This window comes from Pygocentrus nattereri, chromosome 10, assembly GCF_015220715.1.
Source record: "Pygocentrus nattereri isolate fPygNat1 chromosome 10, fPygNat1.pri, whole genome shotgun sequence".
Taxonomy (NCBI): Eukaryota; Metazoa; Chordata; class Actinopteri; order Characiformes; family Serrasalmidae; genus Pygocentrus; species Pygocentrus nattereri.
In genome coordinates, this window is record NC_051220.1 from 15,774,882 (window position 1) to 15,794,822 (window position 19,941).

Below are 19,941 nucleotides of genomic sequence, written 5' to 3' on the forward strand. Positions count from 1 at the left end.
TTTTGTCTTTGTGTCTTCTTCGAAGATAGTTGGATTTTGTAATGAGCTCAGCCATCTTTGTTCCTGCCTTTCCCTTAGCCATCTCTGCAAACTTGTCGGCATCAACTTTAAGTGAATCGCACACAGTAATGAGTACCCGCCCTGGTTCCAGAGGTCCTCCAGCACTTTCTCTGCTTCTTTCCTCTTCAGCTCTTGTGTGGCACTCTCCTTCTTTTTTTGCTCATTGTCCAGGTATAGCCTGTACTGTGACCTTGCTGTAGCAGCAGAGGCCAGGAGCTCCTTGGTCAGAACCTAAGCAGGTCAGGGTGGGACTTGTGCCGTTTTGAATGGAGAAAGACATCCAGACGCCAGATCAGGGGTTGAAAGGACACTGGTTGAAATGACAATAATGAAAAGAAAATTAGGATGACATTCATGTCATTAAACATTCCTGTCAACCACTTACATTCATTTGACCAAGTGCATACATCACAGATACACATGACACTATCTATATTGAGAGCTACGAGTGCATATACATTTTTTAGATCTCAATAGTGAAATTTGGCAAAAGCCAAAGACACTTTCTAACCTCCCAGAGTAAAGAAAAGGTAGAAAACCACAAATGGGATTCTGAATCCTAGCTCAAGACCATACTAAATTTGAATAACCTGTCCACTTCTACTGTCCCTATACAATATTTTCTTACCAGCTGCAATGCCACCTGCCAGCTGCTTCCCCTGGATGAATGTCTGCACTAAATTCTTCATCTGAGTGATGCACCACTCAGGGTCCCTGTTCATCCTTGTCGGGTCCAAACAGGTAATCTGCCACAGGAAATTTTAAGGGGCATTTGTCCTGCAGTTTTCTAACAACCTTCACAAGGCACTGCAAACACTCTCTCCTGAAGTTCAGAACAGAGAGTTCCCCTATCTTGCTTCCTGTTTTGCCAGGTAATCAACCACAGGAAATTTTAAGGGGCATTTGTCCTGCAGTTTTCTAACAACCTTCACAAGGCACTGCAAACACTCTCTCCTGAAGTTCAGAACAGAGAGTTCCCCTATCTTGCTTCCTGTTTTGCCCTGAAGTGCGTATCAAGGAACAATAAGGAACATTCACATCAATGCTTAGAAATAAAATGTTTGCAGAATTTCTTATGATGATAATAGTAACACCAAAAAAATTATATTATGATTGATTTGTGCAGGCACCTAAAATAAACTAGAACAAAGTTACCTTGACAGCAGATTCAGCGCCTAAGCCTATGTCAAGACTTTTGAGGGAGACCCAGCTCTTCTCCTCAGAGATGTCCATTTTGATCAGCTGCAAGGGCATTTGGTCCCGTAGGAGTTCCCTTTTGATGAACCACCGCAGTAAACTCTAATGATGACAACAGGCAGTTAAAACTGAGTCATTCCTATCGATTAATACAGGTTAATCATTCAAATTAATTAATCAAAATCTTTATAGTGATAATTACCATCAGAAGCTAAGTTAGGTCTTTTGCCAAAAAAGGCAACACTGACTCGTCTGTCTGGTATTTCTGTGAAAATGGGATAAAACTTCTTGCAATTGCAAGTAAGAATTCCAGTTTTGGGATGATAAGAGGATCCCCTCGTGCTGCCAAGATGGCATAATATGAGGCCGTGCTGGGTTTTTGGACCCTCTTATCTTCTGCAGCATCCACATACTTTTGAATCATGGGCCAAATCTCGATTGCTCTCTCTGCCACCGGAACATTCTCCACCTATCTATGGCCGCAGAAGGAGAGAAGAAAGCAAGAGGAGCTGGTGAGCTTCGTGAAGTCCTCTCTCCGGGCAGGAACATTGTGGAACAGAAAATGCATCGCTCGCAGAAGTTTTTCAAGTTGCCAGGCTATAAAGCCTGCCTTCATGGCATTGTGGAGGGTATGTAGTCCACAGCTCTGAACCATTATCACTTGAGCACCTCCATGAAGCTCAGCATGCTCCTTTTGAAGGAGATCTAAGAAGTTAAAATTTACATTGGGGCCATCCTTTCCGACCAACAGAAGCTGCCTCATGTTCAATTGCACAACACATTCCTGTGAATCATCACACAGAAGAAAGATTGGATGAATAAACACTTATTGTCGAAGTAAACTGCATATACAGACAAACAGTAATGTATGCTTCAAATTGAACATTTAGACAACATTAGCCTATCCTTACAAGAATAATTATCCTTGGATAAGTCAGGACATGTCAGGACAAGGCTTGGACGGGATATATTTTTTCATAGCGTGGTGTACTCTTGACTGCCGGTATTTACATTTACCATGACTGTCTTATGTTGCAGAATGGCATACTTTGAGGTGAGAGTGCAATATTGACGTATTGCCATCTCTAACACAGACTTTTTTGTAGCAGGATACAGCTTCGGTCTCCTGAATAGGAGTGCTAGATGTCCTAATATTTACTCTAAATAACCAGTGAGATTATATAAATATAATTCTATAAATATAATTCTGTTTTTTGCGTGGGTGTGATGCCAACGGCTCCTATATTTATACACGAGACAGATAGTTGACACTTAACCAAGATAGCTAGCTTGCTAACGTTAGCACATCAATCGATTTTGCCTGCGTAAAAATGGGCATATGGCTAGTATGCGAGCTAGCTCGCTAGCATGCCAGGACTTCAACTTGCATATTGTTTCAAATGAACGTGAGATTGAAATGTTCATTTTAACTGACAGTAGTGATGTTGTCTAGCAAGGTGACATTTTATTGAGATGGCGATTTATCCATTTAAAAGCATTACCATGGCAATTGCTTGCATTTTAGTTACCTTACAATCAGATGGCTGGACATCTCTCTGTGCTCTACAGGATGCTTGAATTTCCCTACGGGGATGAATAAAGTACTATCTTAACTATCTTATCTTATCTGACTTCTTTCTTTCTGGGTTTCAATTAACTTAAAAGAAAGTTAAAAGCTCCAAAGTCTCCGCTCAAGAAGGGTTGGAAATGTATTGGGGAGTGTAAATTCCTACAAATTCCCTATTCTCTCTACTACCAGTCTCCTGCAGTAATTCCCCGTTACATTTAGATGCTATCCTGTGTGACTCTCATGTGAATCAGGCTGCATTTTCTTGGAGACACTGCGGTTTACCCAAATAACCAAATAAAATATACATGTACAAATGTAAAAATAAAATATATCGGTCTATATATTATCACATATATATAGGTCATCAGCTGTTGCATGTCCCAGGAATTCTGAGCCAAAATATCTTGACCTGACACAGCCATCCTCCAAAAAACGAATATGTATGTCCATCTGTTTTTTTTTTTTGAGGATTGGTTGAGGCTCTCGTCAAACATTAGAACGAAGGGCCCAGCTTTGTTTAGGCTCTTCACCAGTTGCTTCTTGAAACATGGCGCTATACCAAATTTGATAAAGTAACCTAACCTAACCTAAAGTGCCTAACGCGAAGGATTTTGCTATGTCGGAGTCTGGAAACATATTGCGAAAAAGCTCTCCAATGCCTTCGTTAGAACTGAAAGAGTGGTGTTTCGTTGCAAGGTCCAAACACCACAGCACCTCAGCTCGCAACATAGCGGCAGTGGTGATGGGGCATTGGGTCTGCTGCTGTCTGACATCTGAGCACCTGTTGACGATGCTATCGTTTGGAAAACTGCTGGCAGTAGTCCGGGTAGGGAGAGGAGTTGACGGCAAAGCAGTGGTGGTTGATGTCGGCGATGTACCACAGAACATTGAAATTGGAAGCTGCTCCCCACGCCTGTGCATCCCTCTTTGGTGGTTAGCGGACTCCATATGCGATTTTACCACCTTCAACCCCATACAGAGTATGTTGATGGTCTTCTTGCAAACGTGGCAAAAAGCTTCTCAGTTGTTGCTAACCACTGGCTTAAGCCAGTCTTTAAATCTTGGGTCGTCAAGCCAGACGTCGGAAAACTTGCACTTTCCGATAGTGTTTCGCTAACAGGTTTGGTGGCAAGCCAGCCAGGTATTCAGGTGACTGGCGTGCGTGCGAACAAACATCACGTCACGTCACGTCATATCACTCAGGACCTGCACGCAACATAAAAATAAATCTAATTTAAGGAATTTTGGGAGAAAGGTCTGCACTTAACACAAATTCAAAAACGTCTAGGCAGTTGGATGAGGGTTTGAAAATTTAATACCTCGTCAGATGAAGCTTATTACTTTTTAATGGCCTTAATTTTGGCCAATTGAATTTACTACCTTTTAATACTTTTTACAACCCCACGGACAGAGCAGACTCCATTTCCCAGGAGTGAGTGATCACAGCTTTGGTGATCAGCCACGCACCTGGTTCCGATCACAATCACCAGATTACTGACTTTCTGCACCTGTGTTAGGTGATCACATGACTAGCTAAGATGGTAGTTAAGCTAGGGCTTTAGCTAGCTCTCATTGTGAGGTATTGTTTCTTCTATGAACTTTTCAGCAGTTTCCTGATTCTCCCGATCTTGTTTTTGTGCCTGACCCTTTGCCTGTACATTTGGACCTTGACTTTTGCCTTGCCCCTTTGGTTTTGTTTGCCTGTTTTTGGATTCCTGGTTTTGACCTTTTTGCTTGTTTTGATTACCTCATGTATTGGATTATCCTTCTGTTTTTGTCTGCCTGGTGTCATGATCACACTGATGATCATATATACGGTTTGGGTCTCGACCCACACCTGCCTCTGGACTTCCCCACTGTTTCACATAAATAAATCCAGTCATTTCACTAATATCTGCATTCATCTGACTGATACTGAATTCTTACAGAATACCTCGCCTAAGATGCCGACGGCAGATTCCGAAGCGTTTCAGAAAGCCCTGTCTGAGCAGGGACAGCTGCTGGGATGTCATCAGCAGGTGCTAACCGGAGTAACACAGTCTTTGGATTCCTTGGCACAACGACAAACGGAGCAACAAGCGCAGTTATCTCAACTCATCTCCAGAGTCAAGGAGTTCAAGGTTCATCTTGACACTCAAGGAGTTCAAGAGCATGTTTGACCATCCCTATGAGGGAAAGATCAGTGGGGAATTGACTAAATTACGTCAAGGCAATTGATCTGTGGTGGATTATTCTCTCGAGTTTCATACCTTAGCCGCTTGCAGTGGGTGGAACGAGGCAGCGCTGTTGGTTACTTTCCGACAAGGACTTAAACCAGAGATATTGTCAGAACTAGCTAGTAGAGATGAGGATCTATCGTTAGATCAATTGATTTCACTAGCCATTAAACTACACCATCTGCTTAACCATCGTAATCCCCACAAGAATTACCCTACCTCCAGAAGACCATTAACCCGTCCCAGAGCTACACTTGAACCACCAGAGTTATCAGAACCTATGCAATGTGATTACTCCCATCTATCACAAGAGGAAAGAAGATGTTGCTTCCAGAATTAATTATGTATGTACTGTGGATGAGCTGGACACCAAGTGAAAGATTGCAGAGAAAGACCACAAACACGCATGGCACTGACCCCTGGAAAGCACGTGAAGAACACTTCACGTGCTAATGTGGTGAGTCTTCCCACAAAGGGGTTGGTCTCTAAATCTTTAGTATTACCAGTTACTTTCAGTACTTTGTACTTTCAGTCTATTTGTGTTGTTGTTACAGCACTAATTGACTCTCAAAAGTGTGGGATCACTTTAAGAAAATGAAAGAGAATGCAATATCTGCAAGGCAGAACAACCGCGATGCACGAGCACCTGAAAAGGAAGCATGTTGTGGCTGATTGTGACAATGATGAAGAGGGACCGTCATCTCAGTAAGCTAAATTGCTAGTTAGCTGCTAAAAGTAGACGTAATTAGCGTAAACAGAGCGTTACCTTAGTACTTACTCATCTTGCTAGCTGTAAAAGTTATCATTAACAATGGTGATTTGTTTCATTAACCTTAGCACGCATACATGTGTTTTCTGTAACGTCCAAGTTGTGATAAGTGAAGTTCGGCTGTACTTTGGAGAGGCCCCACTCTCTAAAAAGGATGATCCTCTCCAATGGTGGAGTGAAAATGAGGGGCGTTTCCCTGCGCTGTCAAAGCTATCTAAATCTCTTCTGTGCATCCCTGCAACCTCAACCCCATCAGAGCGGATTTTTTCTGCAGCAGGGAACATCTGCTCTCAAAAGAGAGCAAGCCTTTCTCCAAGACATGTGGAAATGCTAACTTTCCTGGCTATGAACAAGAGCCTTGTGCAGTTTGGGATTGTATAGTCAGAGTGTAGTAAGTTGAATGCAGTTGTGAGCACTGAGCAGAAAATGCACTTTTGTTATATTTGAGTCAGTGAGACCAAAACTTTATTTTTGTGAATAATTCCTTAGTTTCAGGTACGTACCTAATTTGATTTAAATGCAGCTAAGTTTGATGCCAGAGACAAATGAAAGAAAGAAGAACCTAAAAAAAATAATTTCTTTATTAATGTATTTGTGTTGTTTAAGCCAGTGCCTTATTCTTATTTTACACAGTTGTTTACACTTTATGCTAAACAGTTAAATAATTGTTTGTTGCAACAAGCTGCATATTTCATTAAAGGTTTAATGGACTATGATCTTTATTGTTTTTATTTTTAGTTAGCATATAGCTGAAATCTAATGATGGTTATATAATAGCAGCTGCATTCTAGTGCGATAAGCTGTATGTTTTATATTCAATTAACGTATGATCTGATTAGTCGACTAATCATAAAAAATAATCAGTGATTAGTCGACTATAAAAATAATCGTTTGTGGCGGCCCTAGTGGGAGTCAATGTCCAATGATATTCACACTTTTGTGGTTTTACAACCCTACTGACCGTAGTGCATAGGTTTTCTAGAGGAGTGAAATTTGTATCTTTTGAGTCTCTCCCTAGTGCCTTCCAAACTGCTACAGCCCTATTTTCACATTTTTTCAGAACATTCGGTATCCCAGAGGATATATTATCAGATCGGGGACCACAATTCACTTCACAGGTTTGGTCTGGCTTTTTTGAACTTTTAGGAGTTTCAGTAAGCTTGATCTCCAGATATCATCCACAGTCTAATAGACAATGTGAAGGAGTCAATCAAGAACTGGGAAAGTTCCTCAGGTAATTTTGTCATGTGAATCCATCTGACTGGTCAAAGTTTTTGATACGAGCAGTAATAGCACAGAATTCTCTCACTAGCTCTGTTACAGGTTTAACACCATTTCAGTGTATTCTGGGGTTTCAACCACCAATTGCTCCCTGGACTGGAGTCCAGACTTATGTCCCGGCGGTGGATGAATGGATGAACCGGAGTGAACAAGTATGGGAGGACACCCACCAATTAATCGAGGAGGTGATTCAGCGCCACAAGGAACAGGCTGATCATCACCGGGGTGCCACACCGAATTACCGACCAGGGGATCGCATCTGGTTGTCTACCAGGGACTTCCGCAACACTGAGGGGAGTTGTCATAAATGATAACCCAAGTATATCAACCTTTCAAGAAAATAAATGATGTAATCTATAGACTTGATCTGCCTTCACGTTTCCGGGTGTCCCGATGCTTTCATGTCTCTCTACTCAAACCTGTTGTTTCAGGGCCCCTGGACAAGGCTACGCCGGATGTCACACCTCCCCCACCAATGATGATAGAAGGAGACCCGGTCTATGCCATCCACAGGCTGCTGGACTCAAGAAGACATGGCGGGTGTTTACAGTATCTGGTGGACTTGGAGGAATACAGTCCGAACAATGTTGGGTTTTTTAAAGTGGAAAAAACAATACAGGCTGATCCAACTTTGATGTAATGTCCTTAAAACAAGTAAAAATGAGGCTCAGTATTGTGTGTGGCCTCCACGTGCCTGTATGACCTCCCTACAATGCGTGGGCATGCTCCTGATGAGGTGGCGGATGGTCTCCTGAGGGATCTCCTCCCAGACCTGGACTAAAGCATCAGCCAACTCCTGGACTCCTGCACCTGTGGTGCAACGTGGCATTGGTGGATGGAGTGAGACATGATATCCCAGATGTGCTCAATAGGATTCAGGTCTGGGGAACGGGCGGGCCAGTGCATAGCTTCAATGCCTTCATATTGCAGGAACTGCTGACACACTCCAGCCACATGAGGGCTAGCATTGTCCTGCATTAGGAGGAACCCAGGGCCAACTGCACCAGTATATGGTCTCACAAGGGGTCTGAGGATCTCATCTCGGTACCTAAAGGCAGTCAGGCTAACTCTGGCGAGCACATGGAGGGCTGTGCGGCCCTCCAAAGAAATGCCACCCCACACCATTACTGACCCACTGCCAAACCGGTCATGCTGAAGGATGTTGCAGGCAGCAGATCGCTCTCCACGGCGTCTCCAGATTCTGTCACTTCGGTCACATGTGCTCAGTGTGAACCTGCTTTCATCTGTGAAGAGCACAGGGCGCCAGTGGTGAATTTTCCAATCCTGGTGTTCTCTGGCAAATCCCAAGTGTCCTGCATGGTGTTGGGCTGTGAGCACAACCCCCATCTGTGGACGTTAGGCCCTCATACCATCCTCATGGAGTCGGTTTCTAACCATTTGTGCAGACACATGCACATTTGTGGCCTGCTGGAGGTCATTTTGCAGGGCTCTGGCAGTGCTCCTCCTGTTCCTCCTTGCACAAAGGTGGAGGTAGTGGTCCTGCTGCTGGATTGTTGCCCTCCTACGGCCTCCTCCACGTCTCCTGGTGTACTGGCCTGTCTCCTGGTAGCGCCTCCAGCCTCTGGACACTACGCTGACAGACACAGCAAACCTTCTTGCCACAGCTCGCATTGATGTGCCATCCTGGATGAGCTGCACTACCTGAGCCACTTGTGTGGGTTGTAGAGTCCATCTCATGCTACCACGAGGCACCACCAACATTCCAAAGTGACCAAAACATCAGCCAGAAAGCATTGAGGTACTGAGAAGTGGTCTGTTGTCCCCACCTGCAGAACCACTCCTTTATTGAGTGTGTCTTGCAAATTGCCAATAATTTCCACCTGTTGTCTATTCCGTTTGCACAACAGCTGTGAAATTGATTGTCAATCAGTGTTGCTTCAAGTGGACAGTTTGATTTCACAGAAGTTTAATTTACTTGGAGTTATATTATGTTATTTAAGTGTTCCCTTTATTTTTTTGAGCAGTGTATTTCAGCAAAAACTGGCAAAATGATGTTTTGGACATTTTGATACTAAACATTTTGCTTGTGGATTTTACTACTCTTGGCACAAAATTAACTCCATAGTGCCCTGAACTCCACTAGTTCTCCACCTCGCCAGCGGAGGTCTCACTCTTCTAAGTAATGAGCCCCTAACAGGCACCTGTGGTGTGTAAGGGGATTTGAGGATATTTTCTGTGTAAAGTGTTGTTTTGGTGGACCCTACAATTCTGAGAATTGTATGCCCCACGTGACTAGTCTGCTTATGGCCCCTTGTGTTCATGTTTCTTTTGTGAGTACAGGCTCCAGGTTTTGGATTGTTTGCCTGCTGTTCTGTGATGCCTTGACAGTTTTGACTCTGCCCATCATAACTGATACCCTTTCTGATTGTCTAAAAAAATCTGCTACTTATTGCTAATATCTACTGTGGAGTCAATTGTTACAATTACTCACCAAGCCACAGCTCTAAAGGATCAATTCTTCAAGCAAACCTCTGTGAAAACAATTTCTAGTATGGTGCATATGTCAGTGAAGTAACATTTATGTTTGAGCAGAGCGTTTTTAATCACTAAGTGATTTAATCACTAGTGAGTGCTAATCTGTTCCATCGTTGCTGAAAATATAATAAATAAATATATAGAAATAATTTTATAATACATAAATCCACAAACAAATTCATTCCTTGTTTTATTTTGAAACAATTAACACAAAAATATATGATATATAACAATATACAGAATAAAATATAGACTCCTGCTGATGAATACCAGTACATTTGATAGTAATGTTATTGCATTTCATAATAAGATTCTCTCCTAAAGAATGTTTTTTGTTTTGCAGTTTTATTGTTTTTATCATTTTCCCAACACAGATTTTAATTTCAAAATGAAATATTGTCAGAATGACAAGGCATTGTGTCAATCAGTGGTAGTGAGGTTGTACCGAACTGGTGATCAGCTGATCCTGGTGCATTCTCAGTGATTGATTATTTTTCCTCTCTTGGCCAGAGGGAGTGATGAGTTGAGATGGGAGCTAAATTAATATGGAAGTGAAGTGAAGTGAAGTGAACAATTTGTTGCATACATTTGCCAATCAAATAGAAATGCTTTAACACTGGGAGAACTCTTGCTACACGTTGATGATTTTACTGAAGTATTGGGAAGAATCAGCACACTAAGGCCCAATACCATTTCTTATTAATCCCTATCCCTTTATTTGAGTGTCACCTTGCCTCTTACAACTGAGGTACAATGGGTAGTGGCTGAAATCTTTCCCTACAAAATGAGATAACCCTCAAATAAAAAAGACCATTACTTCATTAACAGGTTACTAGTGGTGCTCTGTAGGCAAACCTACAGTCTGCTATGATAACAGAGAAAGCAGTAAAGCTCAGTAACTTTGTTTCTGATCTTTTAGTTAAATTAAGGGAATTATATGCCTGCAAAGAAGAGGATGCAACAATTGTTTATTATCGCACACATCTAATTCTTCTGTGATATGAAGCTGAAGTCGCTATTCATTATAGCTTCTTGTTCTGATACATCGTAAATGGAATGGGACATTTGGCTAGCTAGCTATAAAGACATCATACATAATATTTTTTGTACTTATTATGAAGAAAAGGACCATAATACATTTAAATGACATTAAACTACAACCCAAATTCCAGTGAAGTTGGGACGTTGTGTAAAACATAAATAAAAACAGAATACAATGATTTACAAATTTTCAAGCTATAATCAATTGAATACACTACAAAGACAAGATATTTAATGTTCAAACGGATAAACTTTTTGTTTTTTGCAAATATTCACTCATTTTCAATTTGATGCCTGCAACACGTTCCAAAGAAGTTGGGACAGGGGCATGTTTACCACTGTGTTACATCGCCTTTCCTTTTAACAACACTCAATAAGCGTTTGGGAACTGAGGACTCGAATTGTTGAAGCTTTGTAGATGGAGTTCTTTCCCATTCTTGCTTGATGTACAACTTCAGTTGCTCAACAGTCCGGGGTCTCTGTTGTCGTAAATGCGCCACACATTTCCAATGGGAGACAGATCTGGACTGCAGGCAGGCCAGTCTAGTACCTGCACTCTTTTACTACGAAGCCACGCTGTTGTAACATGTGCAGAATGTGGCTTGGCATTGTCTTGCTGAAATAAGCAGGGATGTCCCTGAAAAAGACGTTGCTTGGATGGCAGCATATGTTGCTCCAAAACCTGTATGTACCTTTCAGCATTAATGGTGCCTTCACAGATGTGCAAGTTACCCATGCCATGGGCACTAACACACCCCTATACCATCAGAGATGCTGGCTTTTGAACTTTGCGCTAATAACAATCCGGACAGTCCTTTTCCTCTTTGGCCCGGAGGACACGACGTCCATGATTTCCAAAAGCAGTTTGAAATGTGGACTCATCAGAGCGCAGGACACTTTTCCACTTTGTGTCAGTCCATTTCAGATGAGCTCGGGCCCAGTGAAGCCGGCAGCGTTTCTGGGTGTTGTTGATATATGTCTTTCGCTTTGCATGGCAGAGTTTTAACTTGCACTTGTAGATGGAGCGACAAACTGTTTTCACTGGCAATGGTTTTCTGAAGTGTTCCTGAGCCCATGTGGTAATATCCGTTACAGAATGATGTCGGTTTTTAATGCGGTGATCTGAGGGATCGAAGGTCACGGGCATTCAGTGTTGGTTTTCTGCCTTGCCGCTTACTTGCAGAGATTTCTCCAGATTCTCTGAATCTTTTGATGATATTATGGACTGTAGATGTTGAAATCCCTAAATTCCTTGCAATTGCACGTTGAGAAACATTGTTCTTAAACATTTGGACTATTTGCTCACGCAGTTGTTCACAAAGTGGTGAACCTCGCCCCGTCCTTGCTTGTGAACAACAGATCCTTTCAGGGATGCTCCCTTTATATCCAATCATGACACTCACCTGTTTCCAATTAACCTGTTCACCTGTGGAATGTTTTTTTTTGAGCATTCCTCAACTTTCCCAGTCTTTTGTTGCCCCTGTCCCAACTTCTTTGGAATGCGTTGCAGGCATCAAATTCAAAATGAGTGAATATTTGTAAAAAAAAAATTATAATAAAAATATCCATTTGAACATTAAATATTTGTTCTTTGTAGTGTATTCAATTGAATATAGGTTGAAAAGGATTTGCAAATCATCGTATTGTGTTTTTATTTATGTTTTACACAATGTCCCAACTTCATTGGAATTGGGGTTGTAAGATAATACAATGGTTATCATAATTTCTTAGCTTTTTTTTTTTTTAAATAAACCATGGATACTGTTTCCTTTGGGCTAAAGGCTACTCAGTTTATTATCAGTGCACAGTTCAAAAGCCAGTATTCATGATGGTGTAGCAGTGCATTAGTGCACAAAGCATGGGTGACGTGCACATTTGTGTAGGCACTATTAATGCTGAACAGTATATTTACATGTTTTGAAAACATATGCTGCCATCCAGACATTTTTTTTCAGGGAAGGCCTTGATTATTTCAGCAAGACAATGTCAAACCACATTCTGCATGTATTACAACAGCATTGCTCTGTATTAAAAGAGTCCTGGTGCTAAACTGGCCTGTCCGCAGTCCAGACCTGTCACCCACTGGAAACATTTGGTGCATTATGATAAGAAAAATATGACAAAGGAGACCCTGAACTGTTGAGCAGCTGAAATCCTACAACAACAGGAGCGAGGAGGCGGATGCAAGTGCTGAGATAAGCAACTTTTATTGTGGGCAAATCCAAAATCAGGGTCATAACGGTCCATGGTCAGAGAGCCAACAGATCGGGGTGCATACATAACCAACACAGAACCTCAAACAAGAACCAAACACGAGAATACAATACATACATCCAACAAACATCAAACATCTTCCCAAACAACGAACAACAAAGACCAGCCAAGACAAGGGGCAAACACAGGGCTTAAATACAACAGGGATGATGAGGGACAGGTGGAAACAATCAGGGGCGGAATCACAAAACAATGGGGCTGGACTAAAAATTCAAATTCAAAATGGGCATATATTTAAAAAAAAAAAACAACAACAACAAAAATTTGTACTATTTTCAATAAAATCATTTAAATGATTTGCACATCTTTGCATTTTATTTTTATTTACATTTTGCATTGCGTACCAACTTTTTGGGAAATATATCCTTCTTATGGCATAACTAACATTTAAGCAAATCACAAGCTCACATGTTCACAGTATCAAAATGCACTATACGTCAAGAAATTGAATTGAACTATCAAGAATTAAGACTCACATTACTAAGCTTGATTTAAACCAGCATCTGACCTGGAATCAGATATAGCTAGCCATGCGGACATCCTATCCTAGGAATGAAGCCTAAAATGTTATATACACAAAAAAACGAGAAAGCAAACTTTTGGAGTTCTTTCTCTTCTCACCCTCTGGATAAAAACAGATTGGAAGAGCAAACTGGTAAAACTTTTTATGGTAGTGGACCAGTTGACTAGTACAAGGTATGTTGTTTAAATATGACAAGCGACACTATAATGTGCATGTTTTCTCATTTAGCACAGCTGATTCTACTCATTAATTATTAACAAACTCCTCATTTGCTGGGTTAAAGAAACAGAAAAATCTGCAGAGTACAAAGTTCCGAGGATCATGACTGGGCAGGGTTAGGAACCGCTGAGATATGATCAATTCTTTAATTAATTAATCTGATTAGCTAATTGAAGAAAAATAGCTTTGTTGTTTTATTTTCTAATTTTTTGTTTCTGTTTCCTTTACTTAATTGTTATTCATTGTTAAGCAGCTGGAGGGTTTAAGGGTTCCATTTCTGTTCTCATGGTTTGAACAGTTACACCAAATGGCCTTACAACACCCACAAGGAGGATGTCCTGGTACAGAACCCAGTAGGTATTTATGTTCTGTTCTGTATGGCTCTGTTGGGGATGGGGGGTGGCACAGCATAAAAGCTGTGTGTCTGAGCTGCTGTTCAGATTGGGGTGAGACGAAGGCAGGTATACTGAGCACTCTCAACTGAATAAAACCGTCATTATTTCTGCCCTGGTCTTCTTAATCTTTTTGATGGCAAGATCAAAGATTTTCTACAAGGTATATGTAGCTAGCAATAGAAACTCAAGTCAAGTCAAGAGGCTTTTATTGTCATTCCATCTATGTACAAGTACACAGTGGAGTGAAATTAAGTTCCTCCAGGAACAACACAGTGCAACAAGGAACAAACAGTACAAAGTGCAAACGTGCAGACATAGTATGCAAACAAAAAACTAGAAACAATAAATACGATAAATTAAACAGACATTAGACACAGTAAACAGACAAGGCAGTGCAGCCCCGACACAGCACACATTCTGAACATGAAGTAGTGGAATTAGGTGCAGCGATATTTAACATGCTGTGATCTGTGAGTCACGCAGTCAGATGACATACATACAGAGTAAAACAGTGTAAACACAGTGTAACAGCAATGTTCCAGAGTGCACTAACCCACTGATTCCTAATTCTACTTCTGGAGACCATATGCTCTTCACATTTTTTGTGTTTTCTCTATAGTAACACACCAGACCTAGCACAAGAAGCTTTTAAATAGTTAATGAGCTGAATCAGGTGAGCTAGAGCTAGAGTGGGATTGTTGGGATTGGGTTTGAGGACCCCAGATCTAGATTAATATTTTAGGTACCTATGAAGCTTATGTGTTGCTATGCATGTCTGTAGCTAGGCCCATGTAAACAAAAAGGCTAAACATTGTAAGCTTACAGTATGCGTAAGTGCAAATGAAACACTTCTCTTAGATAGAGAACTGTGATGCACCCCTCCGCTTTACACCACTCCCCTCCTGTAGGCTTGTGTGTAGCTGCTTGGCCATGGAAACCCATTTTGTGCAGTTCTTTTGCTGTCATTGCTTCCAGGGGCAATTTGGAACTCATTAGTGAGTAATTCAACAGAGGATAAGAACTGTGCGCTTCAGCACTCGCTGGCCCCACTCTGTGAGTTTGTGGGGTCTACCAATTCGTAGATAAGCTGTTGTTGCTTCTAGATGCTTCAATTTCACAATGAAAGCTCTTACAGTTGACAGGCGCAGATCTATCAGGACAGAAAGTGCCATGTTTAAAGTCAGGGAGCATGTTACTGCCTGTGTTTGTCTATGGAGACTGCACAGCTATGTGTTTAATTTTATCCTCCTGTTTTAAAGACCATTTCACAATAATTACACTCTAAATGATTTATTAATTTAATTATGCAGAAATATTGAAAATCCATTAAATTTCCCCTTCAGTTGTCAACAAAAAATTTGCATGGTATTTTATTTTTATTCATTTAGCTTTTTTTAATATAAAAAAACAATATATGTGTTAATGAGAAGGATTAACCAATATTATGGGACATTAATATGGAACAGATTGTAAATTCAGACTTCAAGGCACATCAGTACATTATCCCAGCATCGAACAGCCTATGGCACACTGATACAAATTCTAAACTGATTTGGCAATATTCTGGATTCTTAAAATTTTTTAAAAGTTTTTTATGACACTAAACAAGCTATTCCGAAGTTCTTTTGCTGTAAGATAAAAAGAAATGCTGAAAAAGAAATACTGTTATTAACTGTTACCAATAATTTAATAGTAGAACTGTAGTAAAAACTTTATTTGTAGATTCTTATCTTGTATGTAACTTACATTTTACTAATTATCTTTTAAATATACCTCAATTTACACTAACACTAATCCTAAACCTGAACCTCAACTCAAAACCTAAGCCTCACCCTAGTACTAATATTAACACTAACACTGTTGACGTTCAACAGAATTGAAATTTCAATGTCACCGGCTCCCTGGACGCTGCTTTTGCTGCTGGCCAACACTGTGGTCACTCCATTGCATGCCTTGCTCTCTCCCCCTATTTTTCCCCAGCCTTTTTCTCCCCTACCTTTGGCTTTGCCTCTTCCTTCTTCTTCTCAGGTTCCTCCTTTATCATCCCAGCCCCTCCTTTTATCATCCCAACCCCTCCCTTTATCATCCCTTCCCATTCCCTCATCAGCCCTCCCCGTCCCTCATCATCCCAGCCCCTCCCCTTTTCTTCATACCCATTTCCTCAGTCTTTCATGGTGTTTCCTGCTTGCCCTTCTGACTCATATTCTGTTCCTGTTCCAGGTCTCCAGTTGCAGTCACTGCTGGCTCAGCCATGGCCCCTCCTCACTGACTCCTCATTTTCCCTCTGCACTGCTCCTCCTGCTGTCCCACCCAGTGATGCCTGCCTATTTAATCCACCTCTTGTCTCTTTTACCCTGCGTACATGGATCCTCCAAGGTGCACCACTGATACTGATTATTTTTCCATCATGTTTGACCTCGACGTTTGATTTGGAGGGTTGAGTTTTTATGATTACTATTGTCTGTTCTCAGCCCACGCACTGCCCCAATTTCACAGTGGAACATTTCTACATATTGGGGCTACCTGGATCTTGAGCTCTACTGTCGTGTATTCGCTGGTCGGACGTTTCTCTCCTGTGAGCTCTGTGGCTGCCCATCTCAACATGCTTACTCCTGTACTCTCGTTACTCCACTCCCTCCCACTCCCCAACCTGTCATACCCTCTGCTTCCACTACATCCCTATCCAGGCTGGCCATGGAGCTTGGCTTGCCAAGGCTGACACTGTCTTTTGCTCGGCATCTCAATTTTTGGCATCTGTTTTTTGGCATCTGGAGTTTGCTGAGAAGGCAGATTTTAGTTTGCAGTTCATCTCACCTTCGGCTACAAGAGCAGCCCCAAGAGTTTTGATACCCTGGCTGAAGCCTTATGTTGGATCCTGCTGAATGTTTGCAGACTACCCTAATTCAATCCAATTTATTCTTTGAGCCAATCACATCCCAGGCTATTCAAATGCTATTTCTGATTCTCTCTCTCTCATCCTATGCTGACTCCTCCATATTTGGACTTCATCCCCCAACTGACCAGCAGTTCATTCAGCCCCTGCTACAAACTCAAGAAACAACCATAAGCATGGTTGCCCCTTGTACTCTGTCAACCTATTGGTCTAGATGGAAATCTTTCCAGTGCTTTCATGCTCTCCATAGCATCCCATTCCCTTCAGTCTATCAATGACAGCTGCATTCCTTGTATTTGTCAGTCTATATCTAGCCATTTGTTCATCAACAGAACCTAACACACCGCAGCCAACCACCCTCAGATCATTCTTTTACTAAAAGGATTCCAAAGAAACAAACCTTCCACCACGTCAGCTGCCCTTAACCTCCAACATCCTCCACTACTGCATCCAGACACTCTGTGGCGATCTCTTCCCCAATGATCTATCCACTACATTAGCAGCCCTTTTTTTCCCCACTTTCTTCGGATTCCTGTGTTCTTCAGAATATACAGCTTAAACAGAAACTTTCAACCCTGCTCTACATCTATATCAGACTCTCAGACTTAACCATGAAAAACTCCAATACTATGATAATAATATCAAACACAGGAAAAAAAACAAATTTGATAAAAGCATTCCTCTATACTTGTTTAAAATTAACTCTTATCTCAGCCCATATGAACCTCTGACACAGCTGCTCCAACTCAGGCTCTCTCAAAATGCCAGCAATCAGACTCACTCTTCATCACAGAAACTGACCCTGTGGTCACCTGTTGCTGGTTCTTATGCCTAGTTCTTTCATTATCCATTTACCCTCCAGTGCAATTTTCTACTAATTTCTTCAGAATCGGAGTAGCTTCTTGCTAAGAGCTCCACGATCAAACAATTCAACTGCTGAGACAAGTAGGAGTCCTTCACTCCGCCTACTCGTAATGAAATTTCGCACCCCACCTCCTCCTCTTTCTCCTCCACTTTGTCCATGCCTGCACTTGATCTTTAATATAAAAGTGGGTCGGCCTTCTCGTGACCCACAGAAGTCATGCTGAACTCCCAAAATTCCTGAGTTCTCCTCCTCTCATTATCTCATTTACCAAGGTGTGGTCTGCATTCACAAATTGCATATTGTAGGAATTGATGGCTTTTTTCGAATTAACTTTTACCTCCAACTTTCCATCAATAATAAACTCTCAACCATGTTTCACAACTTCCTGTCTGCTGTCAGTCACTATGACATTTGTGTGTTAGACAACACACTAAAACCACAGACAATGATTGGATCTTAATGAGGCTATGATGTACTGTTGAACAGATTATAAGCAGAGTAAGTTGCTTCTGAGACATTCTATCAAAACTAAAAATGTAGCTCTTTATGAAAGTAACATTAAAACACACATTTTAACTGTAGTGTTATACAAATCATGTTGTACTATTTGTCAAATACTATTGGACATTTTGAAAGGGAATTCCACAGATTTTTCAAAATTTCTCTACAGTTCAATCATTGGGATATAAAAAAATCACTGACTGACTCACTGATTTCTTTACAGTGGTGGTGACAGAAACCTGGGGTTGTGATGTCTACAACACTAATACAACCATTTTATTTACCATCTAAACCAGTCAGTGAACCTACATGTATCTGAGATTTTATATGTAATGCTGATGATGATAAAAAATAGTGGTACATCTGAAAAAGCATTTTCTATGAGAACTATTTTCCTCATAATACCTCTCTGCCCTGAATGTGTTAAAAGAAAAATAACGCACATTTTAGGACCAAAAACCTTATCTTAAAACTATCATAAAGCAATGTTTCAGGCATCAGGCAGCAGATTCATTAATGTTTCGTGTAAATATATTATTATGTAGACTGTAGAGGCATTAAACATTTTGGATATTTGGTTCCCATCAGAACCACTTTGAAAAATTCTGATTCAGCAAGTTTCTCAAGAATGGTGCATTTCACACCAAATCACTCTGAATGCTTTCATCTTAAAGATTGAATAATGCAGAAATTTTGAGGTAATGGTAATAGCACTTTTGTAACAGCAGCCCTCTATGTAGCATTCTAACATTGTTTTGCATTGCAGTATAGTTAAATAACCTGCTTATCGACCAAGATGATGCTGCATTATAGATTACTCCCTAAACAAGACCCAGTCATGTGTCAAAGGAGTTAAAGTAATCTTCCATATCTTTTTTGAAGTTCTCACACTGCTGGATGTGCAGAAAGGTGGATTCAAAACAGGTGGACAATATCAGAAGATCAGTATAGATGACTTCTACCTGCAGTTCTCCAAGCAGAGCTTCACAAATAAACCCTGGCCTGTTACATCCAAAAATCAGAGTTTTCATTTTACTTTTTAAAAGAATTACTTAAGAAACCAATCTTTATACAGTAGGAGATCAATTCAAAGCTTGTAACTGTAAATTAAATGTAAATGTAAGAAGGTAGCTCTGTGCTGCTTCCTGTATAATTAGGTCATCAGTTAGGTCCACAGACAGAACTACAAATATAAAGAGATCATCACTAGGCAGTGTCTGTCTCACTGTCAGAGAGCATTGCAGCATGTCACTGTAAACAACACATTTCCAATGAATAATTGATTTATGGCACTCCAGTTCTGCACCACTGCTAACATCCTCTCTATCACGTGGTATCCAGAATCAATATGCTGCACCAATGAGCAAGTGACCTGGAAAGCCAACTGGCAGCACTGTTAGACCATATCAATATATATATTAATTAGTAATACTGACTGAATACAACAGTACATCAGAATGTTTTATCAGAAAAAAAACATTTATTGTATATTTACTGTATGTGTTCATGTAGTATGTCTCTTTATCCAAATGATGCATTGGTCATTACATATTGGTCCTGACAGAACAGGACAGGGGATTGAGAAAGTGTGTCAGCCTCACAGTCAGAGTCTTGCTCCATAGCACATGCAGCAAATCCATT